Source organism: Pseudophryne corroboree, chromosome 1 (assembly GCF_028390025.1).
Source record: "Pseudophryne corroboree isolate aPseCor3 chromosome 1, aPseCor3.hap2, whole genome shotgun sequence".
NCBI lineage: Eukaryota > Metazoa > Chordata > Amphibia > Anura > Myobatrachidae > Pseudophryne > Pseudophryne corroboree.
In genome coordinates, this window is record NC_086444.1 from 108,742,641 (window position 1) to 108,765,172 (window position 22,532).

A 22,532-nucleotide genomic window follows, 5' to 3' on the forward strand; every position below is an offset into this window, starting at 1 on the left:
TAACAAGGATTGACTTTCCTGCACAGTCTATCTTTTCTTGCGATGCCGACCTGGCGGGATCGCAAGGTGACTTTCACATTGCGATCTGCACTAACTTTTCTTGCGATTTTGACTATATAGTCAAAATTAAAAGAAAATATCTCACCGTGTGTACACACCCTAACCTTAATTATTTAAAAGAAATACTTATTTTAGTTTAATGTTAAAAAACAACAAATAAACAAGTAGACACCTGTACTAAAAACATAGATATATAAATTTAGAAGGAAGCGATCCCATGTGAACTGACAATATGGTGAAATATCAGATATATACCTGTCATTTAGTAAGAGAAATTCTCTATTCATATAAATCTGCAGTCACAGTAGCCTAATAAATAAATAATGGATATACAAATTCCTACATGGATGTATATTATAGTACAGAAAGAGTAAGGTCAGCAGCAGTAATTATTATTGGAAGAAACTAAGCAATATAAGGCACAAAGCCTGTGCGCTCTTACATAAAAGGCACTCTACACTGAGTCACACAGCGACAATCTCAAGCCAGATATGACATAGTCGGCAACACTTGGAAAGGCTTTCTTACTGTTACAGCCTTGCCCCTAACACATGGTATGGAAAGTTTGGTAAAAGTCTCATTGTTATAGAGCACTGCAGGAGTAAAGACGTGTTTAGGAAAACAGATTTAGCTGCCATATAAGTATAGGAAACACATTGTTACTAGCCAAGATAAGAGGGATAGTATAGCAGCCTGCACATAGTGTGAGAGATGAACAGCTGCTGCATATTGTGTGTCGCTAGACAGGGAGCAAGGTGCACAATCTAGGTTACACAGGTAGTAGACAGGTCCGATACCAGTGACCCGCGCCATGTATCACTATACTTACTCTGTGACTTCATCCCAATTCCTCCGCAACATAATACCTAATCCTCTGTAACTAGTAGCGCTGAAGATATGGCAGTAACTGCCTGGAGGTGAGATTAGACAGCCACAGGGCCATGAGCCAGCTGACATAACAATGGGCCTGATGACATCACAATGGGGTCATGTGACTGATGACATCACAATGGGGTCAGGGACCAGCTGACATCTCATGCCATGTGATAGATGACCATTTAATCCTATGTAACTAGAACACATTTTTTGGAAACTACTGTAAGACACAAATTTGAGGGAAAAAGTAAGAAACTTAATTCTCCCCATATAGTCTGTAACTGCTGCTATCAGTGAAACCTGGACCTTCTATTTATCACAATAATTCTCCACCACTAGCACCCGTTTTGCCAGACTGTATATTACAGTGTAAATAGACCTCCCTTCACTAAACTAAGGTGGAGAAAATGACCTCTGAGGCTCACTTACTGCATCGCTGCTGGCACCGGGATAGTTTGGAAATACTGTCTGACCATAAAGCCTTGATCTGTTAATTATTTGCAACATTTGTGTGCTTCCCCTTATAATCATGCATGTCTGGTTATATGTTGGTTATATGTTGGTATGTAACTGGTGTGTACTGTTACAAATACAAATATAATGCGGTAAATTTACTAAGATGGGAGTTCTATTTAAGATAGGATGTTGCCCATAGCAACCAATCAAATTACAGGTATTATCTTCTAGAAAGTGCTAGATGAATGAGAAGTAGAATCTGATTGATTTCTATGGGCAACATCCCATCTTAAATAGAAATCCCATCTTAGTAAATTTACCCCAATGAGCGGTGCTATCTTGCTGAGACTAGTAGTTCCACAAAGAAAGACAACATATAATGCCGATGCACACTCTAGTACCAAGCACTGCTAACCAGATTCATTATAATAATAACAACTAGCTGAAGTACCAGGCATTGCCCGAGTTTAAAGTTATTACGTTATCAATGAGTTGGATGTGACTGTCAACATATTAAAAGTAATTAGCAGCTCTTCCAACACACCCATGATGTGGCTGCCCAGTGTCGTTTTTGTTTTTGGGGTGTCGCCAGTAGCCCTAATCCCCCCAAAAATTTTTATTATTTTGCAAATGTGCTTTGTGTTTGTTTTTTTGGTATTTATTTGCTGATGGACATTTATGTGTATGCTTTTTGTTTTGTTTTTCAAGAAGTTTGTTTTTATATTTATTTATTTATGTGTTTTTTTTGTTTTGTTTATGCAGATGAGTATTTTTTGTTTTTTCTTAATTTTGTGTTTTTTTGTTTTGTTTATGCAGATGCGTATTTTTTTTTTTTGATTAATTTTGTGTTGTTTTTTTGTTTTGTTTATGCAGATGTGTATTTTTGTTTTTTCTTAATTTTGTGTTTTTTTTTTGTTTTGTTTATGCAGAGCACTGAACGGATATGGCAGTAAACTGCCGGGGGGTGATATTTATAACTTCTGGTCCATGTGATAGATGACCATATATGGGCATGAGATGAATGGCAAGTACCGGGGCATGTCTGGGCATGTTGGGAGCTCTGATGGGCATGTCTGGGCATGTTGGGAGCTCTGATGGGCATGTTGGGAGCTCTGATGGGCATGTCTGGGCATGTTGGGAGCTCTGATGGGCATGTCTAAAGGTGTGAGGGGCATGTTGGGAGCACTGATGGGCCTGTCTGAGGGTCATGTTGGGAGCATAGATAACCATATATTGGCATGGTCACATGTCCATGTGATAGATGGCCATATATGATCATTGGCTGAACGAGGGGCCCTCTGACATCAGGAACCAGTTTCCTGACCATATATAGGCATAGATAGACTGAACTCAGAGCCTTCTGACATTCTCCTGAAGGATTTTTAGTTGTATAATTGGGAAAACAAAAGGCGGAGAAAAAAGTACTCTCAGGTTACTGAAGGCCACTGTAAGGGTGTGTACATACGGTGAGATCCTTGCTATGCCCGATTTTCACTTGCAATTTCCCTTGAACTGCCTGGAGCCCAGATAGCACAGATTTTGACTAACTTTTCTTGAGATATGGACTATGTGTGCTTACGATTTTGGCTTATGTGAGATGTCATTGACATGTGAGATGAACTAGATAGTACACCGATCTAGCAAGGATTGACTTGCCTGCACAGTCTATCTTTTCTTGCGATGCCGACCTGGCGGGACCGCTCATCGGGATCGAATCGGGATTGCAAGGTGACTTTCCCCTTGCGATCTGCACTAATTTTTCTTGCGATTTTGACTATATAGTTAAAATCGAAAGAAAATATCTCACCGTGTGTACACACCCTAACCTTAATTATTTAAAAGATATACCTATTTTAGTTTAATGTTAAAAAACAACAAATAAACAAATAGACACCTTTACTAAAAACATAGATATAAAAATTTAGAAGGTAACGATCCCATGTGAACTGACAATATGGTGAAATATCAGATATATACCTGTCATTTAGTAAGAGAAATGCTCTATTCATATAAATCTGCAGTCATAGTAGCCTAATAAATAAATAATGAATATACAAATTCCTACATGGATGTATATTATAGAACAGAAAGAGTAAGGTCAGCAGCAGTAATTATTATTGGAAGAAACTAAGCAATATAAGGCACAAAGCCTGTGGGCTCTTACATAAAAGACACTCTACACTGAGTCACACAGCGACAATCTAAAGCCAGATATGACAGAGCCGGCAACACTTGGAAAGGCTTTCTTACTGTTACAGCCTTGCCCCTAACACATGGCATGGAAAGTTTGGTAAAAGTCTCATTGTTATAGAGCACAGCAGGAGTAAAGACGTGTTTAGGAAAACAGATTTAGCTGCCACATAAGTATAGGAAACACATTGTTACTAGCCAAGATAAAAGGGATAGTATAGCAGCCTGCACATAGTGTGAGAGATGAACAGCTGCTGCATATTGTGTGTCGCTAGACAGGGAGCAAGGTGCACAATATAGGTTACACAGGTAGTAGACAGGTCCGATACCAGTGACCCGCGCCATGTATCACTATACTTACTCTGTGACTTCATCCCAATTCCTCCGCTACATAATACCTAATCCTATGTAACTAGTAGCACTGAAGATATGGCAGTAACTGCCTTGAGGTGAGATTAGACAGCCACAGGGCCATGAGCCAACTGACATCACAATGGGCCTGATGACATCACAATAGGGTCATGGGCCTGATGACATCACAATGGGGTCATGGGCCTGATGACATCACAATGGGGTCAGGGACCAGCTGACATCTCATGCCATGTGATAGATGACCATATAATCCTATGTAACTAGAACACAATTTTGGAAACTACTGTAAGACACAAATTTGAGGGAAAAAGTAAGAAACTTAATTCTCCCCATATAGTCTGTAACTGCTGCTTTCAGTGAAACCTGCACCTTCTATTTATCACAATAATTCTCCACCACTAGCACCCGTTTTGCCAGACTGTATATCATAGTTGCCTACTCTCCCGCATCCTGCGGGAGCCTCCCGTTTCAGCCATAAATCTCCTGGTGCCCTGCTTTATAGGTCAATTCTCCCGGATTCTTCAGATTCTGTCAGGGGTGACACTAAGGAGTTTCTTTGCAAGAACAGTAATTTGCTGTAGCTGCTCAGGAATCACTGCTGATGGCTCTCATTACCCCCCTTGTGTAACCCCTGAGAGAGAGAGACAGCAGAACCTGATCACACACTCCTCTTATCTGTGCTGGAGTGCACTGACCTATAGCATGACTCTGCTGCTGCTGCTGCTGCTGCTGGTGGTGGTGTAAGAATTGTTGTTAGTAATCTTTCTGTATTTAAACACATTTGCTTAATTAGAGTAGCTGGTGTCTTTAATGATTTGGTTAATGCTGTAATGGAATGGAAAATAGCACAACCAATAAATATAGGTAGTGCCTACAAGATGCAGACAACACAGCATACTTGCCTACCTGTGGTGAGCTAGTTAATTGATAAGAAAGGTGTTTCATCCCAGGTGATGGCAATCATACATTACCAGGAAAGTCCAGGAACAGAGCATTTTCTCCCTCATGGAGAGGGTCAGGTAGGCAAGTGTGCAATACAGTGTTCACAATAAAAATAACATCTACTACACCAAAATAATCATTTACGTATATGTTTATGGATGAATTCACACGTGGTCAACTTGCATTTGGAATTGATTGCATACAGTAGGTATCACATGCATATTGTGCTGAGTGAGAAGAACATAAATATCACAGTGAAAACATATTGCAAATAAGAAACCCCTTATTTCAGGCAGTAATGTTAGTATCAATACTTGCAAAACTTCACAAAATATATTGTTACTATTACTAATGTTATATAGAAATATCTTGCAACAACAAGCATTTAAGCATAGACACGCCCATTTGTGGAACTAGCCACGCCCTTTGGGTAGGGTTCAACACGCCCCCTTGGTGGCACGCCGCACTTTGCGCGGATATGCTACTGTAATCTCCCTGATTCTAGTTTTAAAATGTAGGCAAGTATGCTGTATATTACAGTGTAAATAGACCTCCCTTCACTAAACTAAGGTGGAGAAAATGACCTCTGAGGCTCACTTACTGCATCGCTGCTGGCACCGGGATAGTTTGGAAATACTGTCTGACCATAAAGCCTTGATCTGTTAATTATTTGCAACATTTGTGTGCTTCCCCTTATAATCATGCATGTCTGGTTATATGTTGGTTATATGTTGGTATGTAACTGGTGTGTACTGTTACAAATACAAATATAATGGGGTAAATTTACTAAGATGGGAGTTCTATTTAAGATGGGATGTTGCCCATAGCAACCAATCAAATTGCAGGTATTATCTTCTAGAAAGTGCTAGATAAATGAGAAGTAGAATCTGATTGATTGCTGTGGGCAACATCCCATCTTAAATAGAATTCCCATCTTAGTAAATTTACCCCAATGAGCGGTGCTACCTTGCTGAGACTTGTAGTTCCACAAAGAAAGACAACATATAATGCCGATGCACACTCTAGTACCAAGCACCGCTAACCAGATTAATTATAATAATAACAACTAGCTGAAGTACCAGGCATTGCCCGGGTTTAAAGTTATTACATTATCAATGAGTTGGATGTGACTGTCAACATATTAAAAGTAATTAGCAGCTCTTCCAACACACCCATGATGTGGCTGCCCAGTGTCGTTTTTGTTTTTGGGGTGTCGCCAGTAGCCCTAATCCCCCCAAAAATTTTTATTATTTTGCAAATGTGCTTTGTGTTTGTTTTTTTGGTATTTATTTGCTGATGGACATTTATGTGTATGCTTTTTGTTTTGTTTTTCAAGAAGTTTGTTTTTATATTTATTTATTTATGTGTTTTTTTTGTTTTGTTTATGCAGATGAGTATTTTTTGTTTTTTCTTAATTTTGTGTTTTTTTGTTTTGTTTATGCAGATGCGTATTTTTTTTTTTGATTAATTTTGTGTTGTTTTTTTGTTTTGTTTATGCAGATGTGTATTTTTGTTTTTTCTTAATTTTGTGTTTTTTTTTTGTTTTGTTTATGCAGAGCACTGAACGGATATGGCAGTAAACTGCCGGGGGGTGATATTTATAACTTCTGGTCCATGTGATAGATGACCATATATGGGCATGAGATGAATGGCAAGTACCGGGGCATGTCTGGGCATGTTGGGAGCTCTGATGGGCATGTCTGGGCATGTTGGGAGCTCTGATGGGCATGTTGGGAGCTCTGATGGGCATGTCTGGGCATGTTGGGAGCTCTGATGGGCATGTCTAAAGGTGTGAGGGGCATGTTGGGAGCACTGATGGGCCTGTCTGAGGGTCATGTTGGGAGCATAGATAACCATATATTGGCATGGTCACATGTCCATGTGATAGATGGCCATATATGATCATTGGCTGAACGAGGGGCCCTCTGACATCAGGAACCAGTTTCCTGACCATATATAGGCATAGATAGACTGAACTCAGAGCCTTCTGACATTCTCCTGAAGGATTTTTAGTTGTATAATTGGGAAAACAAAAGGCGGAGAAAAAAGTACTCTCAGGTTACTGAAGGCCACTGTAAGGGTGTGTACATACGGTGAGATCCTTGCTATGCCCGATTTTCTCTTGCAATTTCCCTTGAACTGCCTGGAGCCCAGATAGCACAGATTTTGACTAACTTTTCTTGAGATATGGACTATGTGTGCTTACGATTTTGGCTTATGTGAGATGTCATTGACATGTGAGATGAACTAGATAGTACACCGATCTAGCAAGGATTGACTTGCCTGCACAGTCTATCTTTTCTTGCGATGCCGACCTGGCGGGACCGCTCATCGGGATCGAATCGGGATTGCAAGGTGACTTTCCCCTTGCGATCTGCACTAATTTTTCTTGCGATTTTGACTATATAGTTAAAATCGAAAGAAAATATCTCACCGTGTGTACACACCCTAACCTTAATTATTTAAAAGATATACCTATTTTAGTTTAATGTTAAAAAACAACAAATAAACAAATAGACACCTTTACTAAAAACATAGATATAAAAATTTAGAAGGTAACGATCCCATGTGAACTGACAATATGGTGAAATATCAGATATATACCTGTCATTTAGTAAGAGAAATGCTCTATTCATATAAATCTGCAGTCATAGTAGCCTAATAAATAAATAATGAATATACAAATTCCTACATGGATGTATATTATAGAACAGAAAGAGTAAGGTCAGCAGCAGTAATTATTATTGGAAGAAACTAAGCAATATAAGGCACAAAGCCTGTGGGCTCTTACATAAAAGACACTCTACACTGAGTCACACAGCGACAATCTAAAGCCAGATATGACAGAGCCGGCAACACTTGGAAAGGCTTTCTTACTGTTACAGCCTTGCCCCTAACACATGGCATGGAAAGTTTGGTAAAAGTCTCATTGTTATAGAGCACAGCAGGAGTAAAGACGTGTTTAGGAAAACAGATTTAGCTGCCACATAAGTATAGGAAACACATTGTTACTAGCCAAGATAAAAGGGATAGTATAGCAGCCTGCACATAGTGTGAGAGATGAACAGCTGCTGCATATTGTGTGTCGCTAGACAGGGAGCAAGGTGCACAATATAGGTTACACAGGTAGTAGACAGGTCCGATACCAGTGACCCGCGCCATGTATCACTATACTTACTCTGTGACTTCATCCCAATTCCTCCGCTACATAATACCTAATCCTATGTAACTAGTAGCACTGAAGATATGGCAGTAACTGCCTTGAGGTGAGATTAGACAGCCACAGGGCCATGAGCCAACTGACATCACAATGGGCCTGATGACATCACAATAGGGTCATGGGCCTGATGACATCACAATGGGGTCATGGGCCTGATGACATCACAATGGGGTCAGGGACCAGCTGACATCTCATGCCATGTGATAGATGACCATATAATCCTATGTAACTAGAACACAATTTTGGAAACTACTGTAAGACACAAATTTGAGGGAAAAAGTAAGAAACTTAATTCTCCCCATATAGTCTGTAACTGCTGCTTTCAGTGAAACCTGCACCTTCTATTTATCACAATAATTCTCCACCACTAGCACCCGTTTTGCCAGACTGTATATCATAGTTGCCTACTCTCCCGCATCCTGCGGGAGCCTCCCGTTTCAGCCATAAATCTCCTGGTGCCCTGCTTTATAGGTCAATTCTCCCGGATTCTTCAGATTCTGTCAGGGGTGACACTAAGGAGTTTCTTTGCAAGAACAGTAATTTGCTGTAGCTGCTCAGGAATCACTGCTGATGGCTCTCATTACCCCCCTTGTGTAACCCCTGAGAGAGAGAGACAGCAGAACCTGATCACACACTCCTCTTATCTGTGCTGGAGTGCACTGACCTATAGCATGACTCTGCTGCTGCTGCTGCTGCTGCTGGTGGTGGTGTAAGAATTGTTGTTAGTAATCTTTCTGTATTTAAACACATTTGCTTAATTAGAGTAGCTGGTGTCTTTAATGATTTGGTTAATGCTGTAATGGAATGGAAAATAGCACAACCAATAAATATAGGTAGTGCCTACAAGATGCAGACAACACAGCATACTTGCCTACCTGTGGTGAGCTAGTTAATTGATAAGAAAGGTGTTTCATCCCAGGTGATGGCAATCATACATTACCAGGAAAGTCCAGGAACAGAGCATTTTCTCCCTCATGGAGAGGGTCAGGTAGGCAAGTGTGCAATACAGTGTTCACAATAAAAATAACATCTACTACACCAAAATAATCATTTACGTATATGTTTATGGATGAATTCACACGTGGTCAACTTGCATTTGGAATTGATTGCATACAGTAGGTATCACATGCATATTGTGCTGAGTGAGAAGAACATAAATATCACAGTGAAAACATATTGCAAATAAGAAACCCCTTATTTCAGGCAGTAATGTTAGTATCAATACTTGCAAAACTTCACAAAATATATTGTTACTATTACTAATGTTATATAGAAATATCTTGCAACAACAAGCATTTAAGCATAGACACGCCCATTTGTGGAACTAGCCACGCCCTTTGGGTAGGGTTCAACACGCCCCCTTGGTGGCACGCCGCACTTTGCGCGGATATGCTACTGTAATCTCCCTGATTCTAGTTTTAAAATGTAGGCAAGTATGCTGTATATTACAGTGTAAATAGACCTCCCTTCACTAAACTAAGGTGGAGAAAATGACCTCTGAGGCTCACTTACTGCATCGCTGCTGGCACCGGGATAGTTTGGAAATACTGTCTGACCATAAAGCCTTGATCTGTTAATTATTTGCAACATTTGTGTGCTTCCCCTTATAATCATGCATGTCTGGTTATATGTTGGTTATATGTTGGTATGTAACTGGTGTGTACTGTTACAAATACAAATATAATGGGGTAAATTTACTAAGATGGGAGTTCTATTTAAGATGGGATGTTGCCCATAGCAACCAATCAAATTACAGGTATTATCTTCTAGAAAGTGCTAGATAAATGAGAAGTAGAATCTGATTGATTGCTATGGGCAACATCCCATCTTAAATAGAATTCCCATCTTAGTAAATTTACCCCAATGAGCGGTGCTACCTTGCTGAGACTTGTAGTTCCACAAAGAAAGACAACATATAATGCCGATGCACACTCTAGTACCAAGCACCGCTAACCAGATTAATTATAATAATAACAACTAGCTGAAGTACCAGGCATTGCCCGGGTTTAAAGTTATTACATTATCAATGAGTTGGATGTGACTGTCAACATATTAAAAGTAATTAGCAGCTCTTCCAACACACCCATGAGGTGGCTGCCCAGTGTCGTTTTTGTTTTTGGGGTGTCGCCAGTAGCCCTAATCCCCAGAATTTTTTTATTATTTTGCAAATGTGTTTTTTGTGTATTTATTTGCTGATGTACATTTATGTGTATGCTTTTTGTTTTGTTTTTCAAGAAGTTTGTTTTTATATTTTTTGTTTATTTTTGTATTTTTTTTGTTTTGTTTATGCGGATGTGTATTTTTGTTTTTTCTTAATTTTGTGTTGTTTTTTTTGTTTTGTTTATGCAGATGTGTATTTTTGTTTTTTTCTTAACTTTTGTGTTTTTTTATTTTTGTTTTTGCAGATGTGTTTTTTAGTATTTAGGGCCCTTCGGCTTGGCCATTTGAGGGCCCACCAGCTTCTTTGGGCGAGGGCCTGCCTGCTTGACCAGGCGCCTGCCCGCTGGCTTAGCTGTGCGCCGCACCACTGTTTTTTCTTGGTGCGGCGCTATGTATCTGTAATGACACCAGCATGGTATCTTTGCTACTCCTGACGTTGGCATCCTCTCACTGGGAGCACTGAACGGATATGGCAGTAAACTGCCGGGGGTGATATTTATAACCTCTGGTCCATGTGATAGATGACCATATATGGGCATGAGATGAATGGCAAGTACCGGGGCATGTCTGGGCATGTTGGGAGCTCTGATGGGCATGTCTGGGCATGTTGGGAGCTCTGATGGGCATGTTGGGAGCTCTGATGGGCATGTCTGGGCATGTTGGGAGCTCTGATGGGCATGTCTAAAGGTGTGAGGGGCATGTTGGGAGCACTGATGGGCATGTCTGAGGGGCATGTTGGGAGCACTGATGACCATATATTGGCATGGTCACATGTCCATGTGATAGATGGCCATATATGATCATTGGCTGAGCGAGGGGCCCTCTGACATCAGGAACCAGTTTCCTGACCATATATAGGCATAGATAGACTGAACTCAGAGCCTTCTGACATTCTCCTGAAGGATTTTTAGTTGTATAATTGGGAAAACAATAGGAGGAGAAAAAAGTACTCTCAGGTTACTGAAGGCCACTGTTAGGGTGTGTACACACGGTGAGATCCTTGCTATGCCCGATTTTCACTTGCAATTTCCCTTGAACTGCCTGGAGCCCAGATAGCACAGATTTTGACTAACTTTTCTTGAGATATGGACTATGTGTGCTTACGATTTTGGCTTATGTGAGATGTCATTGACATGTGAGATGAACTAGATAGTACACCGATCTAGCAAGGATTGACTTGCCTGCACAGTCTATCTTTTCTTGCGATGCCGACCTGGCGGGACCGCTCATCGGGATCGAATCGGGATTGCAAGGTGACTTTCCCCTTGCGATCTGCACTAATTTTTCTTGCGATTTTGACTATATAGTTAAAATCGAAAGAAAATATCTCACCGTGTGTACACACCCTAACCTTAATTATTTAAAAGAAATACTTATTTTAGTTTAATGTTAAAAAAACAACAAATAAACAAATAGACACCTTTACTAAAAACATAGATATAAAAATTTAGAAGGTAACGATCCCATGTGAACTGACAATATGGTGAAATATCAGATATATACCTGTCATTTAGTAAGAGAAATGCTCTATTCATATAAATCTGCAGTCATAGTAGCCTAATAAATAAATAATGGATATACAAATTCCTACATGGATGTATATTATAGAACAGAAAGAGTAAGGTCAGCAGCAGTAATTATTATTGGAAGAAACTAAGCAATATAAGGCACAAAGCCTGTGGGCTCTTACATAAAAGACACTCTACACTGAGTCACACAGCGACAATCTCAAGCCAGATATGACAGAGCCGGCAACACTTGGAAAGGCTTTCTTACTGTTACAGCCTTGCCCCTAACACATGGCATGGAAAGTTTGGTAAAAGTCTCATTGTTAAAGAGCACAGCAGGAGTAAAGACGTGTTTAGGAAAACAGATTTAGCTGCCACATAAGTATAGGAAACACATTGTTACTAGCCAAGATAAAAGGGATAGTATAGCAGCCTGCACATAGTGTGAGAGATGAACAGCTGCTGCATATTGTGTGTCGCTAGACAGGGAGCAAGGTGCACAATATAGGTTACACAGGTAGTAGACAGGTCCGATACCAGTGACCCGCGCCATGTATCACTATACTTACTCTGTGACTTCATCCCAATTCCTCCGCTACATAATACCTAATCCTATGTAACTAGTAGCACTGAAGATATGGCAGTAACTGCCTTGAGGTGAGATTAGACAGCCACAGGGCCATGAGCCAGCTGACATCACAATGGGCCTGATGACATCACAATAGGGTCATGGGCCTGATGACATCACAATAGGGTCATGGGCCTGATGACATCACAATGGGGTCATGGGCCTGATGACATCACAATGGGGTCAGGGACCAGCTGACATCTCATGCCATGTGATAGATGACCATATAATCCTATGTAACTAGAACACAATTTTGGAAACTACTGTAAGACACAAATTTGAGGGAAAAAGTAAGAAACTTAATTCTCCCCATATACAGTGGCGTAAGTTCGTCCCAGTCGCCCGGAGGCATGATAAATGTTGGTGCCCCCCTACATATACACATACACACACATACCATATGTAGCTATCCGGCACTAAGGGTGAACAGTAGCAGCGTGCTCAGGTACCTTTCCCAGTAGTAATATAGATACACATACAAAGTGGACGCACACCAAGTCAGTTATTACAATAAAACAGACACCAGCATACCATTATAGTACACCTACAGTGCTCCCTCACCCGCCAGCAGGTCTCGATGGAGATGCTTTGGCGCAGTGGTGTGCCGATATAATTAGTGTTCACTGTAGGATTTTTTTTACGGCAGGGTGCTGATCACGGGGAGGGATGGGCAAACTTAGGTACATACTATAATGCTTGGTGCTCCCATACCTATGGGCCAAAACATGGACAGTGCGCGCCGAAGGCGCGCTCCAAAAATCTAGCGGCGTTGTTTCATAATAGGGGCCAAACACTTTATTACAACACGGTGGTGCACCTAATACACATTGCACCAGATAGAACCTCCTACACACTGCGACAGATAGAGCACGTTATACACATTGCACCAGGTAGAGAGCACTGAGGCACACTGCACCAGGTAGAGAGCACTGAGGCACACTGCACCAGGTAGAGAGCACTGAGGCACACTGCACCAGGTAGAGAGCACTGAGGCACACTGCACCAGGTAGAGAGCACTGAGGCACACTGCACCAGGTAGAGAGCACTGAGACACACTGCACCAGGTAGAGAGCACTGAGACACACTGCACCAGGTAGAGAGCACTGAGGCACACTGCACCAGGTAGAGAGCACTGAGGCACACTGCACCAGGTAGAGAGCACTGAGGCACACTGCACCAGGTAGAGAGCACTGAGACACACTGCACCAGGTAGAGAGCACTGAGGCACACTGCACCAGGTAGAGAGCACTGAGGCACACTGCACCAGGTAGAGAGCACTGAGGCACACTGCACCAGGTAGAGAGCACTGAGGCACACTGCACCAGGTAGAGAGCACTGAGACACACTGCACCAGGTAGAGAGCACTGAGACACACTGCACCAGGTAGAGAGCACTGAGGCACACTGCACCAGGTAGAGAGCACTGAGACACACTGCACCAGGTAGAGAGCACTGAGGCACACTGCACCAGGTAGAGAGCACTGAGGCACACTGCACCAGGTAGAGAGCACTGAGACACACTGCACCAGGTAGAGAGCACTGAGGCACACTGCACCAGGTAGAGAGCACTGAGGCACACTGCACCAGGTAGAGAGCACTGAGGCACACTGCACCAGGTAGAGAGCACTGAGGCACACTGCACCAGGTAGAGAGCACTGAGATTGAAGTTTACAGCTGCAAAATACTTACAAGGTTAATTTAGCCCAGGGGGACTCTCATGTGCTTACCGGGTCCGGCGGCGCACGGCTGGGTCTGGCGGCGTGGCGGGGTACGGCAGGCAGAAAACGGCGGGTTGGTAGGGCGCACAAAAACGGGCAGGGTGGGATTCATCTGTCTAAAAAAAGGTGCAGACACCTAGCGTGAACACTAGATATATATATAAAAAAAACACAAACGCCTCATTCACTTAAACACACACACACACGTCTCTTTCACTTACACACACAAGTCTCTCTTACATACACATGCCTCCCACTTACACACACATACATGCCTCTCACTTACATACACATGTCTCTCACTTACACACACACACACACACACATCACTCACACACATGCCTTTTACTTGAATGCACAACTTTCATTAAAAACACACACACACCTCACTTAAAAACAAGCACACACAAAACACAGTGCTTCCCCCCAAATACACCTCTCCCCTACCCCCCACACAGTGTCTACCTTTGGCTTTCATCATCAGGCTGACGGAGCAGAGAGCTTCCCTCGGCTGGCTAGAAGAGGAGCTGTGCTCTGGAGCTCCCCCTAGCTGCAGCCAGTGCCATCTCTCCCTACAGGAGGCAGCTTCCGTGTCAGTGACTGCTCCTCCGTCCACAATAGCAGCGCAGTTCTCAGGCTGCGGGAGACAGTGGAGGAGATGCGCCCCCTTGTGGTCAGGAGCCCGGCGGCAGCCGACTCCACTGCCTCCCACAGTTCCGCCCCTGCCCATATAGTCTGTAACTGCTGCTTTCAGTGAAACCTGCACCTTCTATTTATCACAATAATTCTCCACCACTAGCACCCGTTTTGCCAGACTGTATATCATAGTTGCCTACTCTCCCGCATCCTGCGTGAGCCTCCCGTTTCAGCCATAAATCTCCTGGTGCCCTGCTTTATAGGTCAATTCTCCCGGATTCTTCAGATTCTGTCAAGGGTGACACTAAGGCGTTTCTTTGCAAGAACAGTAATTTGCTGTAGCTGCTCAGCTGCTCAGGAATCACTGCTGATGGCTCTCATTGCCCCCCTTGTGTAACCCCTGAGAGAGAGAGACAGCAGAACCTGATCACATACTCCTCTTATCTGTGCTGGAGTGCACTGACCTATAGCATGACTCTGCTGCTGCTGCTGCTGCTGCTGCTGCTGCTGCTGCTGCTGGTGCTGGTGGTGGTGTAAGAATTGTTGTTAGTAATCTTTCTGTATTTAAACACATTTGCTTAATTAGAGTAGCTGGTGTCTTTAATGATTTGGTTAATGCTGTAATGGAATGGAAAATAGCACAACCAATAAATATAGGTAGTGCCTACAAGATGCAGACAACACAGCATACTTGCCTACCTGTGGTGAGCTAGTTAATTGATAAGAAAGGTGTTTCATCCCAGGTGATGGCAATCATACATTACCAGGAGAGTCCAGGAACAGAGCATTTTCTCCCTCATGGAGAGGGTCAGGTAGGCAAGTGTGCAATACAGTGTTCACAATAAAAATAACATCTACTACACCAAAATAATCATTTACGTATATGTTTATGGATGAATTCACACGTGGTCAACTTGCATTTGGAATTGATTGCATACAGTAGGTATCACATGCATATTGTGCTGAGTGAGAAGAACATAAATATCACAGTGAAAACATATTGCAAATAAGAAACCCCTTATTTCAGGCAGTAATGTTAGTATCAATACTTGCAAAACTTCACAAAATATATTGTTACTAATGTTATATAGAAATATCTTGCAACAACAAGCATTTAAGCATAGACACGCCCATTTGTGGAACTAGCCACGCCCTTTGGGTAGGGTTCGACACGCCCCCTTGGTGGCACGCCGCACTTTGCGCGGATATGCTACTGTAATCTCCCTGATTCTAGTTTTAAAATGTAGGCAAGTATGCTGTATATTACAGTGTAAATAGACCTCCCTTCACTAAACTAAGGTGGAGAAAATGACCTCTGAGGCTCACTTACTGCATCGCTGCTGGCACCGGGATAGTTTGGAAATACTGTCTGACCATAAAGCCTTGATCTGTTAATTATTTGCAACATTTGTGTGCTTCCCCTTATAATCATGCATGTCTGGTTATATGTTGGTTATATGTTGGTATGTAACTGGTGTGTACTGTTACAAATACAAATATAATGGGGTAAATTTACTAAGATGGGAGTTCTATTTAAGATGGGATGTTGCCCATAGCAACCAATCAAATTACAGGTATTATCTTCTAGAAAGTGCTAGATAAATGAGAAGTAGAATCTGATTGATTGCTATGGGCAACATCCCATCTTAAATAGAATTCCCATCTTAGTAAATTTACCCCAATGAGCGGTGCTACCTTGCTGAGACTTGTAGTTCCACAAAGAAAGACAACATATAATGCCGATGCACACTCTAGTACCAAGCACCGCTAACCAGATTAATTATAATAATAACAACTAGCTGAAGTACCAGGCATTGCCCGGGTTTAAAGTTATTACATTATCAATGAGTTGGATGTGACTGTCAACATATTAAAAGTAATTAGCAGCTCTTCCAACACACCCATGAGGTGGCTGCCCAGTGTCATTTTTGTTTTTGGGGTGTCGCCAGTAGCCCTAATCCCCAGAATTTTTTTATTATTTTGCAAATGTGTTTTTTGTGTATTTATTTGCTGATGTACATTTATGTGTATGCTTTTTGTTTTGTTTTTCAAGAAGTTTGTTTTTATATTTTTTGTTTATTTTTGTATTTTTTTTGTTTTGTTTATGCGGATGTGTATTTTTGTTTTTTCTTAATTTTGTGTTGTTTTTTGTTTTGTTTATGCAGATGTGTATTTTTGTTTTTTCTTAACTTTTGTGTTTTTTTATTTTTGTTTTTGCAGATGTGTTTTTTAGTATTTAGGGCCCTTCGGCTTGGCCATTTGAGGGCCCACCAGCTTCTTTGGGCGAGGGCCTGCCTGCTTGACCAGGCGCCTGCCCGCTGGCTTAGCTGTGCGCCGCACCACTGTTTTTTCTTGGTGCGGCGCTATGTATCTGTAATGACACCAGCATGGTATCTTTGCTACTCCTGACGTTGGCATCCTCTCACTGGGAGCACTGAACGGATATGGCAGTAAACTGCCGGGGGTGATATTTATAACCTCTGGTCCATGTGATAGATGACCATATATGGGCATGAGATGAATGGCAAGTACCGGGGCATGTCTGGGCATGTTGGGAGCTCTGATGGGCATGTCTGGGCATGTTGGGAGCTCTGATGGGCATGTTGGGAGCTCTGATGGGCATGTCTGGGCATGTTGGGAGCTCTGATGGGCATGTCTAAAGGTGTGAGGGGCATGTTGGGAGCACTGATGGGCATGTCTGAGGGGCATGTTGGGAGCACTGATGACCATATATTGGCATGGTCACATGTCCATGTGATAGATGGCCATATATGATCATTGGCTGAGCGAGGGGCCCTCTGACATCAGGAACCAGTTTCCTGACCATATATAGGCATAGATAGACTGAACTCAGAGCCTTCTGACATTCTCCTGAAGGATTTTTAGTTGTATAATTGGGAAAACAATAGGAGGAGAAAAAAGTACTCTCAGGTTACTGAAGGCCACTGTTAGGGTGTGTACACACGGTGAGATCCTTGCTATGCCCGATTTTCACTTGCAATTTCCCTTGAACTGCCTGGAGCCCAGATAGCACAGATTTTGACTAACTTTTCTTGAGATATGGACTATGTGTGCTTACGATTTTGGCTTATGTGAGATGTCATTGACATGTGAGATGAACTAGATAGTACACCGATCTAGCAAGGATTGACTTGCCTGCACAGTCTATCTTTTCTTGCGATGCCGACCTGGCGGGACCGCTCATCGGGATCGAATCGGGATTGCAAGGTGACTTTCCCCTTGCGATCTGCACTAATTTTTCTTGCGATTTTGACTATATAGTTAAAATCGAAAGAAAATATCTCACCGTGTGTACACACCCTAACCTTAATTATTTAAAAGAAATACTTATTTTAGTTTAATGTTAAAAAAACAACAAATAAACAAATAGACACCTTTACTAAAAACATAGATATAAAAATTTAGAAGGTAACGATCCCATGTGAACTGACAATATGGTGAAATATCAGATATATACCTGTCATTTAGTAAGAGAAATGCTCTATTCATATAAATCTGCAGTCATAGTAGCCTAATAAATAAATAATGGATATACAAATTCCTACATGGATGTATATTATAGAACAGAAAGAGTAAGGTCAGCAGCAGTAATTATTATTGGAAGAAACTAAGCAATATAAGGCACAAAGCCTGTGGGCTCTTACATAAAAGACACTCTACACTGAGTCACACAGCGACAATCTCAAGCCAGATATGACAGAGCCGGCAACACTTGGAAAGGCTTTCTTACTGTTACAGCCTTGCCCCTAACACATGGCATGGAACGTTTGGTAAAAGTCTCATTGTTATAGAGCACAGCAGGAGTAAAGACGTGTTTAGGAAAACAGATTTAGCTGCCACATAAGTATAGGAAACACATTGTTACTAGCCAAGATAAAAGGGATAGTATAGCAGCCTGCACATAGTGTGAGAGATGAACAGCTGCTGCATATTGTGTGTCGCTAGACAGGGAGCAAGGTGCACAATCTAGGTTACACAGGTAGTAGACAGGTCCGATACCAGTGACCCGCGCCATTTATCACTATACTTACTCTGTGACTTCATCCCAATTCCTCCGCTACATAATACCTAATCCTATGTAACTAGTAGCACTGAAGATATGGCAGTAACTGCCTTGAGGAGAGATTAGACAGCCACAGGGCCATGAGCCAGCTGACATCACAATGGGCCTGATGACATCACAATAGGGTCATGGGCCTGATGACATCACAATAGGGTCATGGGCCTGATGACATCACAATGGGGTCATGGGCCTGATGACATCACAATGGGGTCAGGGACCAGCTGACATCTCATGCCATGTGATAGATGACCATATAATCCTATGTAACTAGAACACAATTTTGGAAACTACTGTAAGACACAAATTTGAGGGAAAAAGTAAGAAACTTAATTCTCCCCATATAGTCTGTAACTGCTGCTTTCAGTGAAACCTGCACCTTCTATTTATCACAATAATTCTCCACCACTAGCACCCGTTTTGCCAGACTGTATATCATAGTTGCCTACTCTCCCGCATCCTGCGGGAGCCTCCCGTTTCAGCCATAAATCTCCTGGTGCCCTGCTTTATAGGTCAATTCTCCCGGATTCTTCAGATTCTGTCAGGGGTGACACTAAGGCGTTTCTTTGCAAGAACAGTAATTTGCTGTAGCTGCTCAGCTGCTCAGGAATCACTGCTGATGGCTCTCATTACCCCCCTTGTGTAACCCCTGAGAGAGAGAGACAGCAGAACCTGATCACACACTCCTCTTATCTGTGCTGGAGTGCACTGACCTATAGCATGACTCTGCTGCTGCTGCTGCTGCTGCTGCTGCTGCTGCTGGTGGTGGTGTAAGAATTGTTGTTAGTAATCTTTCTGTATTTAAACACATTTGCTTAATTAGAGTAGCTGGTGTCTTTAATGATTTGGTTAATGCTGTAATGGAATGGAAAATAGCACAACCAATAAATATAGGTAGTGCCTACAAGATGCAGACAACACAGCATACTTGCCTACCTGTGGTGAGCTAGTTAATTGATAAGAAAGGTGTTTCATCCCAGGTGATGGCAATCATACATTACCAGGAGAGTCCAGGAACAGAGCATTTTCTCCCTCATGGAGAGGGTCAGGTAGGCAAGTGTGCAATACAGTGTTCACAATAAAAATAACATCTACTACACCAAAATAATCATTTACGTATATGTTTATGGATGAATTCACACGTGGTCAACTTGCATTTGGAATTGATTGCATACAGTAGGTATCACATGCATATTGTGCTGAGTGAGAAGAACATAAATATCACAGTGAAAACATATTGCAAATAAGAAACCCCTTATTTCAGGCAGTAATGTTAGTATCAATACTTGCAAAACTTCACAAAATATATTGTTACTAATGTTATATAGAAATATCTTGCAACAACAAGCATTTAAGCATAGACACGCCCATTTGTGGAACTAGCCACGCCCTTTGGGTAGGGTTCGACACGCCCCCTTGGTGGCACGCCGCACTTTGCGCGGATATGCTACTGTAATCTCCCTGATTCTAGTTTTAAAATGTAGGCAAGTATGCTGTATATTACAGTGTAAATAGACCTCCCTTCACTAAACTAAGGTGGAGAAAATGACCTCTGAGGCTCACTTACTGCATCGCTGCTGGCACCGGGATAGTTTGGAAATACTGTCTGACCATAAAGCCTTGATCTGTTAATTATTTGCAACATTTGTGTGCTTCCCCTTATAATCATGCATGTCTGGTTATATGTTGGTTATATGTTGGTATGTAACTGGTGTGTACTGTTACAAATACAAATATAATGGGGTAAATTTACTAAGATGGGAGTTCTATTTAAGATGGGATGTTGCCCATAGCAACCAATCAAATTGCAGGTATTATCTTCTAGAAAGTGCTAGATAAATGAGAAGTAGAATCTGATTGATTGCTGTGGGCAACATCCCATCTTAAATAGAATTCCCATCTTAGTAAATTTACCCCAATGAGCGGTGCTACCTTGCTGAGACTTGTAGTTCCACAAAGAAAGACAACATATAATGCCGATGCACACTCTAGTACCAAGCACCGCTAACCAGATTAATTATAATAATAACAACTAGCTGAAGTACCAGGCATTGCTCGGGTTTAAAGTTATTACATTATCAATGAGTTGGATGTGACTGTCAACATATTAAAAGTAATTAGCAGCTCTTCCAACACACCCATGAGGTGGCTGCCCAGTGTCGTTTTTGTTTTTGGGGTGTCGCCAGTAGCCCTAATCCCCAGAATTTTTTTATTATTTTGCAAATGTGTTTTTTGTGTATTTATTTGCTGATGTACATTTATGTGTATGCTTTTTGTTTTGTTTTCCAAGAAGTTTGTTTTTATATTTTTTGTTTATTTTTGTATTTTTTTTGTTTTGTTTATGCGGATGTGTATTTTTGTTTTTTCTTAATTTTGTGTTGTTTTTTTGTTTTGTTTATGCAGATGTATATTTTTGTTTTTTCTTAATTTTGTGTTTTTTTTTTGTTTTGTTTATGCAGATGTGTATTTTTGTTTTTTTCTTAACTTTTGTGTTTTTTTATTTTTGTTTTTGCAGATGTGTTTTTTAGTATTTAGGGCCCTTCGGCTTGGCCATTTGAGGGCCCACCAGCTTCTTTGGGCGAGGGCCTGCCTGCTTGACCAGGCGCCTGCCCGCTGGCTTAGCTGTGCGCCGCACCACTGTTTTTTCTTGGTGCGGCGCTATGTATCTGTAATGACACCAGCATGGTATCTTTGCTACTCCTGACGTTGGCATCCTCTCACTGGGAGCACTGAACGGATATGGCAGTAAACTGCCGGGGGGTGATATTTATAACTTCTGGTCCATGTGATAGATGACCATATATGGGCATGAGATGAATGGCAAGTACCGGGGCATGTCTGGGCATGTTGGGAGCTCTGATGGGCATGTCTGGGCATGTTGGGAGCTCTGATGGGCATGTTGGGAGCTCTGATGGGCATGTCTGGGCATGTTGGGAGCTCTGATGGGCATGTCTAAAGGTGTGAGGGGCATGTTGGGAGCACTGATGGGCATGTCTGAGGGGCATGTTGGGAGCACTGATGACCATATATTGGCATGGTCACATGTCCATGTGATAGATGGCCATATATGATCATTGGCTTAGCGAGGGGCCCTCTGACATCAGGAACCAGTTTCCTGACCATATATAGGCATAGATAGACTGAACTCAGAGCCTTCTGACATTCTCCTGAAGGATTTTTAGTTGTATAATTGGGAAAACAATAGGAGGAGAAAAAAGTACTCTCAGGTTACTGAAGGCCACTGTTAGGGTGTGTACACACGGTGAGATCCTTGCTATGCCCGATTTTCACTTGCAATTTCCCTTGAACTGCCTGGAGCCCAGATAGCACAGATTTTGACTAACTTTTCTTGAGATATGGACTATGTGTGCTTACGATTTTGGCTTATGTGAGATGTCATTGACATGTGAGTTGAACTAGATAGTACACCGATCTAGCAAGGATTGACTTGCCTGCACAGTCTATCTTTTCTTGCGATGCCGACCTGGCGGGACCGCTCATCGGGATCGAATCGGGATTGCAAGGTGACTTTCCCCTTGCGATAAGCACTAATTTTTCTTGCGATTTTGACTATATAGTTAAAATCGAAAGAAAATATCTCACCGTGTGTACACACCCTAACCTTAATTATTTAAAAGAAATACTTATTTTAGTTTAATGTTAAAAAACAACAAATAAACAAATAG